This window comes from Bombus terrestris, chromosome 10 (assembly GCF_910591885.1).
Source record: "Bombus terrestris chromosome 10, iyBomTerr1.2, whole genome shotgun sequence".
NCBI classification, from domain to species: Eukaryota; Metazoa; Arthropoda; class Insecta; order Hymenoptera; family Apidae; genus Bombus; species Bombus terrestris.
Window position 1 is genome coordinate 9,068,647 of NC_063278.1, and position 13,693 is coordinate 9,082,339.

Consider the following 13,693-nt stretch of genomic DNA (forward strand, 5'->3'; position numbering starts at 1 on the left):
CATCATTGTATATTATAAATATTAGCATTTTTAAAAATGCACCAAACCTGTCCTCGTTAATTATCAAAAACGCGAGACACCAGCTCTAAAAGACAAAATCTTTGTACCAATAATGCCAAAAGAATGAAACTCAAAGGCGAGAAATTCAGTCAATTATCTTCAATTGATATTCTCGCTAACGAAGAACACCAATAAAGACATGGATCAGTCTGTTTCGTTAATTTTCATTCGAATATTAAACGAGAGGAGAAAATTATTCAAAACGAGCGGGCTTCTCTATAACGAAGGAACCATATCGACCATTTCGTACATCTATCGTTGGTTGTTTCGTCGGAGGGAGTTTCTAGGCTACGTAGTGACACGAAAGGCAATTGCACGCAGATCCCTGTTGTTCAACGAACCATTCGGAGTCTTCCGCAGTCGACCATTTCGCGTTAGAAACAGTGGAGCACAGGTTCGAGGAAAGCAGCCGACTTTATATCGCCACTTTTATGTCAGCGCACGCGAAAACGTCAGCTTCGTGTGCGGCACAGTATGCGAAATTCATACTCGTTCCAGTTTTCAGAAAGAATACGAGGATCGTGGGTGGCGAACGCCTCGGCGATACAAACGTTTCGTACACGAACGACCGAGATAGGGCTCGTTTTTTTCACCCTTCTGGTCGTCGTCGAAATTGGCGCGCAAAGGTCCGCACAGATGGCCGGTCACGATAAGAAAAATTTTGCACGAATTTACCGATATTGGTCGATCGTTATCGGTGCTACTGTTCCGTGGCCAATGGGAAAAATCGTGTTCCCATCTTTTCCTCTATTTTTTCCCCTTTTTCGAAAGCGGAAGGACCGCTTCAATATTTCAACAGCTCAGATAAAAATATTTCGGTATTTTTTCTTACACGCTTTTACGTGTAACTTTTATCATATTTCCTTTTTCTATTGTATATTTGATATTGAGAAGATACGCAGACTATAAGGGACGATAAGTCACGTTTCCTACTTTTTTACGGCTATGTACATTGTCGATCATTTCCAAATTACTAGTATTGTTCGTATATTTTGGAAGTGAACATGAGTTTTTTCTGTCTCTTCAACATTTTCAACATATCGTTCGTCCGTCATATCAGCACATTGAAATTATATTAAAATGTTACTTGTTTTGACGTTTATATCTTTAACTTCAGTAAAACTCTATCGAGCTATCAGCCATTTTCAAGACTTATACATCTGCAAATTTTCATTTTCAATTATGTCGTATTAGAATTTTTCTGTTTAATCCTCAATCAACATCAAGATTGGAAGACCAACAGAAATGTACTTACCACTGTTTTCCTTCTGCGATCTTCGTATTATCTACCAAATATATTATATTAAATGATCGAGCGGAGTGATATAAGCGTTCTTCGAATTTGACACGCTTACGTTAATTACACGACAGGATCCTGATCGCAACATTACTAAAACACCGTGCACTCTGATTCGGAATTCGCATTAGCAGATAACACACAGGAACTTATTACCATTACCAAAGGGAATGGGAACTTACGACGGGACTACTACCGCAATTACCGGCAATAGCAACATTAGAAGAAACTCGAATCATGGCTGTTCCAGTTTCAATATCCGTCCCCAATCGACGTCGAAACAGATTGCACGTACGTTTTGCGTGCTAATTACGCGCGCGTAATCTACATTTGAACTCGCATTCGAAATGTAACCGAAAATTCCGATAGAACATCGATGCACGATTTAAAAAAATAAAAAAAAGAAAAAAAAGAAAAAAAGAAGGCAGACTGCACGTGGAATGCAAATAACAAGAGTGCCCTGGGATTTGGTTCGTTGTTTCGATTCCTAGTATAAACGAACTGCGTTTCTCTGCGTAGGCAGATTATAGTCGAAATAGAAAAAAAAAAGAAGACAAAAGAAAATAGCCGGTTGCAGACGTCCCGAAGAAAAACGAAAATCGAAGCAGACTACGAGAGGACATACGTATAACCGGACGACAAATCGAAAACGGTGCATTCGTTAGCATGAAAAGTGCTCTTACACTGTGTTCGGTCGAACAGAGAGACCGCGGTCCACGGCATGGGATCGTCGAAAATAGTCGAATCGAAAGGACGGAGGGAACGAGGGTTGCGAATCGTCATTCCTATGCGTCATTTCACTTGGCCCCAAGCGAAATTTCCATGACCACGTATGCGTTCAACCTTCCCATTTTCTTTTTTTCTCCCTATTTTCCCTCCCTATTTGCTTGTTTTATTTCCGTCCTTTCTACTTTTTGCCCTGGTCCCGGCATTTGCACTCTTTTCGCGCAATTACAAATAGAAATTCCGTGAGGTCGGAGTCGGGGACACGCGGACGTATTAAACTGGACGTCGACGATTCGGTGCCACGACCATCGATTCCGAATAATTCTGCCTGCCATTTTGTTTCGTTCGTCGTTGGTAAAGGGGCACCAGAGGGAAGAGAAAAATCTTCCCTCCGCTCGTTACATCGCGATCCCGTACGTTTCGCGGATATACGATACTCGTTGCTCTCTTTTTTTCGTCTCGCTCGTCTAGCCGAAAGGAAATCGAGCCGTCGTCGCTGCAAAACGGGGAATTAACGGGTCGTGTCGAGTGCAACGTGCTCTCTCGTGGAACAGCACCAAAATAACCGTGTAACTGGTCGATTCTTTCGTTTCGGTCAAGGGAATACCTCCGTTTCGACGTTCGCACGTATTTCGGTGCTTTGTTCGCTGGAAATTTATTTTGCACGTCGATGATACTCTTTCGTTACTCTGGAATTACAGTAAACTAAAGCATACTTAACGCTTAACCTGTCGCTCTTATGCTAATGTGAGTGCACATCGATTTTATTATTATGTAATTGTGCATTTCTTATCTCCCGTCGTTTTTAATTCACCTAACTTTCGTGTTAAAGAAAATTTCAATTAATACCAACAAAGTATTCGCTTCCTATAATGAGTTCATGTATCTTGCCTTTAATACCAAAAATGCAGAGAATTTTCACGACAAAGAGATTATTTTCTAAATCGTTGATTCCGAGTTCGTCTCTAAGGATCCCTGTGACACTCAGTTTAGCGTTGAAACTACTTTCGTGTGAAACGTGCAGCACGTACATTATTAACGAGTATTATTATCTTGTCAAAAATCTCGTATATCAAATACAAACGTACAAGTTCATACGTCCATCTATACATCATATTCCTCAATTCACGATCCACGTTCGCTGAAAGTGAAATGCTTAAAATTCCAATGGAAAACTGGATCACAACCAAATATCGTTTAATCGTCCTATCTTTCCCGTGGCGATGTATTCGAAAGGAAATCAAGTCGTATTCGAGTACGGAAGAAAAATTAACGCGCGCCGGCGTGTTAGAGTGTAAAGTGGTAGACGAGAAGAGGACTATGCCACATCCTCTGGTCGGGCATTTTTCAAGCCGTAGCTCGTTATCGAACGTGGTCGGTCGCCTTTCGACCGGATAGATTCGATTCGCATTCAGAGCCAGCTGGAAGCGGAAAAAAAAACGAGCCATTGCGGCGTCGTCATTCCGCCGTGTCATTCCGCTTCAGAAGCCGCGCCGCGCGTCCAACGAGCCGAAATTTGAATGACGCTTTTCCCGATCGCCTCCGCGTACCCCATCCCGCCACTCCACCCATCCTTCCTCGTTCTCTCATTCGATTTCGATCGCCCGCAACGCGAAACTAGATTTTTATCCGCCTCTGTGTCGCGTACCGTTCGCCGCTGATTCTTTTAGCACGGCCAAAAACCGCGCGTTCACTGCCTATCCCCGATGATTTCCCCGCGTTTCCTCGACGATCGATCGATCATCCACCAGGTCGTTACCAATTTCTATCAGTCTTGTCCAGGGAAAATGGAACTTTTTCCACGGGACAACTCGATTAGAGATACTCGATCTTTTTTATTTGGATCTCTAATTTCGTGGTTCGACCGGTTAGTTAGTTGACTTCTGTGAAAGTCGTTACGTAGGATCCCGTTCGTTTCTTTTTGCAATTCTGCAGTAGTTTACCGAGAGACGAAGTTAAATACTTGGTCCGAATTTTTAGAATCACAGAGAAAGGAGTGTGAAGAACGAGATCCCTGGCAGGAGGAAGAATCGTTCGATCGGTGGTCACCGGATCGAGGCTCGAATCTACTCTTTGCCTCGATTGCTCTAACTAATTGAACTCCGACCAGTCCCCGTTCCCAGACTCTCCTCTTTCCGAGTCTAATAACGCCAAATGGCTATCTACCTACTTTCTAGCTCGGATCCAGATTCCATGGTCTTACCTTTATCTCGATTGTTTTAACGACTCCGAGCTATCTAAACTACGATAGGTTCTTCCCTCCCCTGAGCCGATCACTCGAAACTACCGAACCTTACAAAGACTATCTTCGCACATGCAAAAGGTCCAGTCGAACCATTTTTCGGTGGCGGTTTGGAAAAAATCCCACCTTCACTTGGAGTTCTTTCCAGTGGATCGTTTGCAGTAGCGTCCGCAGCGTATCCGAAATCGTTTTCTTAACGGCCGACGAGAATCCCTGTTACCAGCGAAAAGTTTGCCAAGTTTCGCGACGTTATTCGACGCGATGTCGGTTGTTGCTGGTACGAGTCTCTCGTGCAAACCGTTCGAGCGTACCAAAAAACGGTAAAAAAGAAAAGGAAGACTGGTACGGGTGAGAGAATGGGACGGAAGAAACACGGTGAATTTACATGTTGGCCGAATATCGAGAGGGCAGTTGGAACAACCCCTCCGGCGGAAAGTTTTGAAAGGTTGGCTCTCGCTTCAGGCCGCACGGAAGCTTGTGTTTTCCGCGTGGCGAGGTGGAAGGGACCAACGAGGGAGGGCAATTCGCATTTGCACGGGTACCCGCGACAACACCGCGTCACTCGAATGCACGTAACGAAATAGCGGGGACCGCGTCACGTTTTGTCACTGTCGTCGCTGATGGCTGGATGAGAACTCAGGAAGGGTCGTCGTGGAGGAGAGAGGAAGATAGAGAGAAGGAGGAAGGAAGCGGAAGGAAGGATGGTGGGGCGGAGAGATACATCGGGGAAGTTTCTGCAGACTTTCGACTTGGCAACGGCACCGACGAGGAACCTTCAATTTTAATGAACCGAGCATGAAGTACAGATAGAAAGTGGGGAGAGTGTGTTCGGCCGAGGAAAGTTTCGCTCGATGCTCGTCCTTTACTCTTTTCTCTCCCTGTCTGTCTCTGCCATACTGTGTCTCCCATTCCTTGGAATTCCGTCTAGAAGGAAATTTCAGCCGCACTCTGAATATTGGACGCGAAGCTTCATTGGATACGTACAATTTGCGCATGTGTACGTACGTACAGGAAAATCCACGAAAGAAGGAAGAATAATGCATCGGAATTATCGAGAAGGTCTTATTAGACAGTCAGACAAACATCCCTCGTTGTCGTTTAAAACGAGCACCCACCCCATCTCGTTCTTCGTTTATGGTAACGTGTAACGCGGGGCAAGCGTTGCGTTAGGTCGCATGGAATGTTAATAAACATGGGAACAATGGAGGATTTCAATTTCACAGCGCGTTAACGACGATCGGGACACGGGCTAATGGCGGTTAATAATGGCCGACGAAGCGCGGCCTGTGGCCCGCGATGTCTTAATTGCCGGTCATTGTGATAATAAAAGTAATACAAATCGGAATGCAATCGGAATGTCGTTATTATACGGGATATTAATTAACGGGCAGCGGCGCATTATTAGAGGCGCACATTGCCTCGGACATGGCCTCTCTACGTCCTTTTAATCGCGAATAAATCCCGACCAGTTTCCTTCTCTTTCTCGTCCTCTCTATTTCTCCGCTTCATCTCTCTTCTCCTCGATTTTTTTCTCCTTTTCTTTACCCTCTGTACGTCCTCCTTTCTCGCTTTATTTCCTTCTTCGACGCTTCTTCCTTTTTCCACGCGGTCCTTTCCTTTCTTTTGCTTTTTTCTTTTTTTTTTTTTTTTTTTAAACGCGCGATTATCCATAGTACAGCGACACACTGGTAGCGGCCTGGCTGGCTATCGGCTTTAATTAACACACCCGCGTTATATCCACCGTGTCGTGAACGGTTGAGACAAAGGACAGTGGCTCTTTGTTCATCTCGTCGGTGGAGGCTCTTTCACACGCTCGAGAGCCATAGGGCAGGGCGTGTCCACTCGTACAGTCTCTCCCTTCAGAACCAGTTCCACTTGTTTGTAAACACGGAAGGACTTCTATTTCCATAGAGGAGAGAGGGTGGTATTCCAAGATCGTTTCAGCCACGTTTCATTATTTCTCTCTGCAGGACAATGGAGTGTGTCCGTCTCGGCCGTCAGCCAGTATAGTACACTCACTCTAGATCCACTTGATATCTTAATCTACTTTTAATTCAGCAGACCAGCCCGATTACGAACACCTTACCGATGAAATTAATGTTTCTCGTGCCATTTATTTAGCTACCTAGCCGTATATCTCGATTATCTTACCTCGCTTCTGTTAACGGATCGTCGTGATTAACGCGAGATAAATATGAAGATCGACGATACGTTGATGGTTCTTCTTTTTTCGCGGATATACCACACCCTGTTCCTCCGTCGTACACGCCATACGTATACTTATTTATTAAGCAACTTGTTCGAAAGCGAACCTCGACCGTCGTTGGCGATTAATCATTCAAAATGCACCTTCCTTCTTCGAAGGCTTGTCTGAAGGATAGATTTTGTTCGTCTATATAGAGACAAGAAAATAATGCGATTGTTCGATCGGAAAAGAATCGGAGCACGCGTCCATCGTGTACTTGGACACTTGCGTCCACTCGACGCTTCGGTGGAAATCCTTGTCCGCCGAGAGTGCGCGCAAGTGGTTGGAAAACACGGAGCGTTCGGTCAAAAATAGATTTTCCACCGGTAGGTTTATCACCAGCGGTATTGTGCAGCTCGACCGGAGTCCCCCTCCTCGAGACTTCTTGAACTTCCGGCGGCCGGCGACCAGGAGGCTGGCCGCGAGAAACACAAAGACTGTCCATTTGCCATCTGATAATAATTGGAAAAGTTATCGCGGAGATGAAGTTTTCCCCGCGACTAACGTCTCCCGCGGTCCATTCCCTGTAATGTAAAATGGGGAAACTTTCGCATCCGGGAATAACTTCCGGTGCTTTTGAATGATATTACTTTCTTTCCGGCGCAAACACCGGACCTTCTTGCCAGTCCGCTGGCTTTCTTGGCCTGAATTTTCAACCAGACCAGCGCGCGGCTCGCCGCGACAGCGTCGCGGGCAGCGAAAAAGGAGGAAAGAACCACAGAGAGACGATGCAGAGGAGATTAATTCGATCGTGTAAATTACTTTGCGTCCGGTCTCGTTGCTCTTGCCGCCTTTCACGTTATTAATATCGCTTCGTTAGCTGCGAACGCACACGCGAGAATTCCTTTACCGATTCGAAAAATGATCACCGGTGCGGTGTATGGTTACGAGGTACCGATGTCAGCACCCATTTAACGCCAGATAGAGATCGTTTTACGATCGAAAAGACGATATGGCTTTAAATATAATTACCAGAACGTTAAGATGACTTCATCTGGTATAGACTGAATGGAATTGAAACGGGGAAGCGATTAAAAATTTCAATAGATCGGATGCGATAAATTGTCACACCCACGCAATTTATCCTGCAGACACAGGTTTTCTCCATGATATCGGGATAATAGGTTATTTTTCTAATAATTGTTTTTTAATGCATCCCTTAGTTTAACGCGAAGAATATATTGTAAGAATAATCGACAACGTAATTTTACTTTGCTTTTACTAACTCTTTAAATTCAACCTAGAAATTACAAATTTTTCACGACCAAGTACGTTCGGCTTCTTTTGAGGAACAAATTTATTTGCTTAAGAGCGAAATATTTATCCTCAGGCGAATTCTAAAATTGCAAAAATAATTCGCTAGAATCTAAGCACAGTATCGCAAAGAGTATATCTGTCGCTTTTACTTCGCATAACGTAAGCTTCGAAAATAAAAATCATCACTCTCGAAGAACCAATCTGCGTTTCGCGTGTCAAACATTGTGTTCCATTCGTCGAACGCAGATTTTCATCTCGTTACCTGCCTCGGTCGCCTTTAAACTACTTTTCGTCGTGTCATCGACGTGCATATGGGAACGTGACCCAGTACGCGAAGTCGCGGCGGAAGTTGGATGGCGAAAACGAGAAATCACCGGTCAGATGGAAGTTCCGAGAGCCGTGCATCTACCCGTTCACCGCACCGTGAATCCGATGTTTTCGACACCAAATCGAATTTCCACCGATTGCATTACTTCGCGTGCCGTTTCGGTCAGCTATGGCAGCCACGGATGCGATATTAGCGAATCAGATCGAAACCTCTATCCTCGCTCGATTTATTGATTATTTCATTAATACAGACGAATTTCGAAAATCGATGAATTTCGATCTAAAAGTCAGAATTACGAGGCGAATGTGTTACAACTTTGAAGTGTATTATATCACCGTAAAAATCACTATCAAAAACAATGTATCACCATAAAAATCACTATCATATATCATTCTAACAAAAATAACGGTAGTATATCACTGAAACGAAACGAAATGATCTATTAGAAACGACTGAATAGCAGTGGATAAATCGCGAATCTGCGGAGTTTCGGTGACAAATGGAAACTCTAGATGAATAATAATTCTACGAAACAGTCGAATAATAGTATCTTGATATTTATATATTACTCCAGATTTCTGCTCGTATGTTCCAAGGCCCGACGTATTTTCCTTCGTGAAAATTCTCATCATCGATCCACTCTTATTCGCCTGTGCACACGGCCAGCAATTAATCATTGTAGCCCGCGATTTTGCCTAATTGTTAATATAATAGGCAGGCAATCGCAGCCACTTGGTCCCGTGAACATTCATAATGCCAACAAGTCGACGCGTTGTCGTCACTGAAATTGCATATCGGCCATTGTTGAAACGCTCGACGCTCGTCGCTCGGTTCCACGTTGATATAATTACGAGCAACCTATTTTTCTCGTTGTTTAGCTTACACAGTACGCGTCTACCATTGTCTATATTTCTTTATCATAATTTAAATAACGTCGAGATGCTCGGCGATCAATGCGCCGTTCCACGACGAAATAATAACGGACGACTCATTTTCTGGACATTTCAGACGTATATAGATACGAGCTCCATAGAGAGCTCGCTTGTCACCAATCACACTTCTTTATTACAATTTGATACTTTTTCCTGACCATCCTTCAATTTTTTGTTCGACGCCTCTCGATCGCATTCGCGTCACTTCCTCGTATGAATATAATTGCGCTCGCGCCTCGTGCCGTAGCGAAAATCCTGCTGATCCCCGTTTATTGGAATAATTTTACAAACGGCCGCTTTTTCCACGCGGACACAGGAAACAAAAGGGATGCGAGCTTTGCTCGGCCATTATTAATTTTCCGAGCCGGTTCAATTAAATCGCAGTCTCTATCGAGCCACGAAGAGGACAAAGTCTCGCTGACTTCCCCTTCTTCGCAGTCTCGTGAGTCGTTCAGCTGTTCCTTTTTGGTCGACGGCTTCTACCTCTTCGTCCTCGTTTTTATCTGCTCTCGATACTTCGTACGATAGTTGCTTCGTTGAGAGTTTACTCGCTGCTTTAGATGGAATTATTGGTAATAATGACTGTATGCTTTAACGGAGAAGAGATAAGAGGTCTTTAAGCTGTTCTCCTACTTGTATAAATCAACGTTGTTCGAGTTAAAATCCGGCTTAGAATTTTCGAAAATTGTTTCCACTGTGTCTCGATGATATAGGGTGGTACACGTACTGAAAACATTACATACGAGACACGTTACGACCGGGTTTACAGAAATATTTCCGCAGCTGAAACGCGCGCCACGGCCGCCGTTTACAATTTTCATTATTTACATCACGGCTTCGAAAAGCTGTCGCACGAAATGAAACTTGAAACGACCGGGCTGGTCACTTAATCCCGCCATTCAGAATTCTGAACGAACGAGCCGACGTTGAAATCGAAATTGCGAGGCTTAAAGTATTGTATACGATTGGCAAAACGGTCTGTTTACTTTTCTCGCTAATAACGGGCTGGATTTTATCGGATCTTATAAAGCAATTAATTTGAAAATTTTCATTACACTGGCGCTCGTGCGCGAGATCATCGGTGATTTTGTAAAAACGCAGATTAATCGCTTTCTCGTTGCCGCGTATGGCCCATTGTACCTTTTCCCATTCAGAACGCATGAATGCACGTTCGTTAGCAAAGGAAAACACGTTGCTAATTTTCCTCGATATTTTACAATAAGTTTAATAGAAAACTCAGAGTTAATGGCGCTGTTGAAAGTTACAATGGCTTCGGTAAATCGTGAAAAATGTAATTCCACTGGAACGTGATTCCTTTTTGAACGCCTGTTACATCCTCGACGGTCGAAGAAACAATCGAGTGCATACGGAGCTCGTGGTACACGTACAAATCGTCGTGTCTCTCAGTTGACCACCGGCGTTCCGCGTTTTATTTCCTGAAAATACGTTCGCCGGGGAATTTGTCTCGGCGTCGAGAGCGTCGTCGACGCTGACGTGATTTATAGGCAGTGTAACAGAACGCTTCTCTCTTTTTCTGTTTCAGATGTGAACTGTTGCCAGAAGTATTATCGATTCGCATTACGTATGAAGTAATTGGAAATCGCAGTGGACAAGGTGAGTAATTATTTCCCTCTTTTATTCCATCTTGGATACGTTCGCGAGTAGATGGAATTCTCGATTTGCCTTCACTTTCGCACCAATTTAACTCGTTAATTATCGATCGTCAAAAGATTTTTATTCTTTTAACGAATTCCCCGGTGGTCCAGTTTGAGAAGATCCGATATTCCAACGAAGTTGTTGCCTGTTTTTAGAAATTTGATTCACTCAGTGATTCGTGTTTGTTAATTGATGAACACAGTGAAAAGGGCAGAGTGAAAAGAGCGTACGCCAAATATGCATCAGTTTTTCTTCTCTCTCATTGATATTGAAAGCGAACAAATACGTAGCGGAAAAATTTTTCATTATTCATTTATCGATTATCGAGCTGTGATGAAAAGCGGAAAGAAATATGTACGCGCAGCTACTGGCGACGAATTCAATTAAATAAAAATTTTCTGTGTTTCTTATTTATTCGCTAAACATATTGAATATTATATTTACGTTTGAAATTACGTTCCAAATACGTTTAAAATACGCATCGAAGTTATAAAAATTAATGAATTAATCGATCGTTGAAAATAAAGTCTAATAAAAAGTGTAATACAATGAATTTATTACACAACGTTTGGTTAATAATTTTGTTTAATTATTATTCGAAAGAGCGAAATAAAGAAAGTATTTCTCTTGAAACTTGTTCTCCGGCAAATTTATATAGAATTCGGGCATGTGCTCTTCTTTCACTGGATTTCTCAATTTGTAACCAGATTCTTTTCCGAGGCGGTGCATTTGATGGATGCGACGCGAAACAAGTTCAATTGTAAGGGAGACGAGCGGAGGCAATGAGAAAGCCACCGTTACTCCAAATTACTTCAACAATCTTTCAAGCCACGGTTTCTTCTCGAGCTTGGCTAACGGGAGCGAAGCGAAGGAAAACAAGTAACATAGAGGAGCGCGATGCCATCTAATCGGCCGTTCGTCTTCTTTTTTTCTGTTGCAGGTTTTCCCGACTGCCGCGACCTTTCTCTCTACTTATTATCAAGAAGTATTTCTTACTATCGCAATTGTACTCCGTAACACGGTGTCTTCATCTAAAGTAAACGGTTTATTCGTATTTTTGAGACTCGTGATAGCTTCGTAGTGTGCAAATGTAAATTAGGGCGAACGAAAAAAAAAAAATCGCGAAACTACAAGAAACAAAACAGAAATATAGAAACAAAAGTAAACGATCGAAGAAGATCAAACGCAAGAAGACGTAAAATACCAGGAGAAAAGAAATGAATAAAACGAAGACGGCGAGGAAGATGAACAACAAGGAAGAAGCGTAATGAAAATACACACACACACACACACACACACACACACACGCACACAGTAACACGTACATACACCGAGAATACTACCCTTTATTAACTCGTAATTGCAACGAAGTTTTTTCTCTTTCTACTCGAACTCGACTAGTTTACTTAATCCAATGATCGATTATTAAGGATTGCGAGAGATTATATAAATATAAATATAAATATATAAATATAAATATGAATATAAATATAAATATAAGCGTAAAACACGAGATGTGTCCTCCAGTCCTCGATGAGCGTTCTCTTGTTTCTCGTCGAACGGAGAGATTTAATGTACATAGCGAGAGTTTTGTATATTTGTAAAATAGATAGGGCATTTTATTATAAACAATAAAGTTATTTATATATATTTTAATCACAACACGGAGAACGAATTCCTTCCGACCCGTCAGCAGCAGCAACTCGCGATATACACCGAGGGAATCGATCTTCTCGGAGCGAGCGGTTAATCGGATCGACCATCGACGACACACATACACACACACGGTCATGCGGATCTACGGAGGATGTCGCGATCTAAAATTCTATCAACCGGTATGTATTATGGAGGGTCATAAAGGAGGCCGTTAACGAAAGCATTTAGTATCATTAGCGAGCAGAACGATTTTCTCGATGATACAATTCGTTTTCAGCAACGAATCGCCCGTCATCCACCCTATTCCTTGCCTTCCATCAGAAATGTCCGCTTCGTAAATGATTTCGAACCAATGGACGTCGATACAATACCGTAAAACCATGGATACCGAGAGACACTTCGAGATATGAATCGTGCGATCATTGAAAAACTATCGTTCCGAAAGTTTCGTCGAGCTTTTGAAATTTCTGGAATTTTCATGTTAAATCGTGACTATGGTAAATTTCTGTTCTACCAGCATTCTTCGGTAAAAATTTTGAAACGAATATTTTGAAAAACGACGGAAGATATAAATTTTAAGGAATTTTTAAGGGACAGAGATTACGGCGATGTGGAAATATTTTCGCAAAGTTTGCGAGAATATTTTCGCTTAGCGGAAGTCTAAAATGACGAGCGGAAGGACCACGTCCCAACTATGGATTTGTTTGTTCCAAATTTCCACCGCATTATTAATTCCCATGATGGCCGCGGCGAGTTGGTGGACACCGCGTCCATTACATTAACTTGATTGAAAAATATCGGGCAACAAGTGCGTATTAGCGATCGGCAAATGGAATTCGAGTCACGCGTACGTCAGTCCCGTTGCATGGATATTTTTCAACCCTTCCCGCTCGACATTAACGTGATTTCTCCATGGGGAAAAATAATTACTTTCCGATACTCTCGCCCGAGGATTTAAAAACAATCATCGTATCGGAAACGGGAAGCACTATGCCTCCAAAGCGATAAAATAAAAACTGTTCGTTCAACCAGCTCATTCGATGCTGTTATTCTTACATTACTGTTTCCGTAATTACTCGAGAATAAATGGGACCTAAGTTATTATGGAAATTCCATGAAATTGTCACTAGAGAGTTGCCAGTGCCTCCTCGGGATCTGATATGTACCTTATCCTGTTTACTTGACTCGAGGTAATAAATATTCTTGGAATCCTCAACAAACAAATTACGCTTCATGAAGTCACTATAGACACCGTAGAATAAGGATCGTTTTAATTATTTCCAATGTTTCATGA

General features: G+C 42.7%; 1 protein-coding gene across 1 annotated transcript in view; it reads left to right on the forward strand.

Moving 5' to 3' along the window:
* The window catches only part of LOC100631067 (toll like receptor 6), a 47,289-nt gene extending 34,884 nt beyond the window's left edge, over window positions 1–12,405 (forward strand). Inside the window, exons 2-3 of the transcript XR_007225268.1 lie at window positions 10,631–10,701; window positions 11,684–12,405. The gene's annotated coding sequence lies outside the window, so the exon portion shown is untranslated. The remainder of the gene's footprint in view (window positions 1–10,630; window positions 10,702–11,683) is intronic.
* Window positions 12,406–13,693: the final 1,288 nt, after the last annotated feature.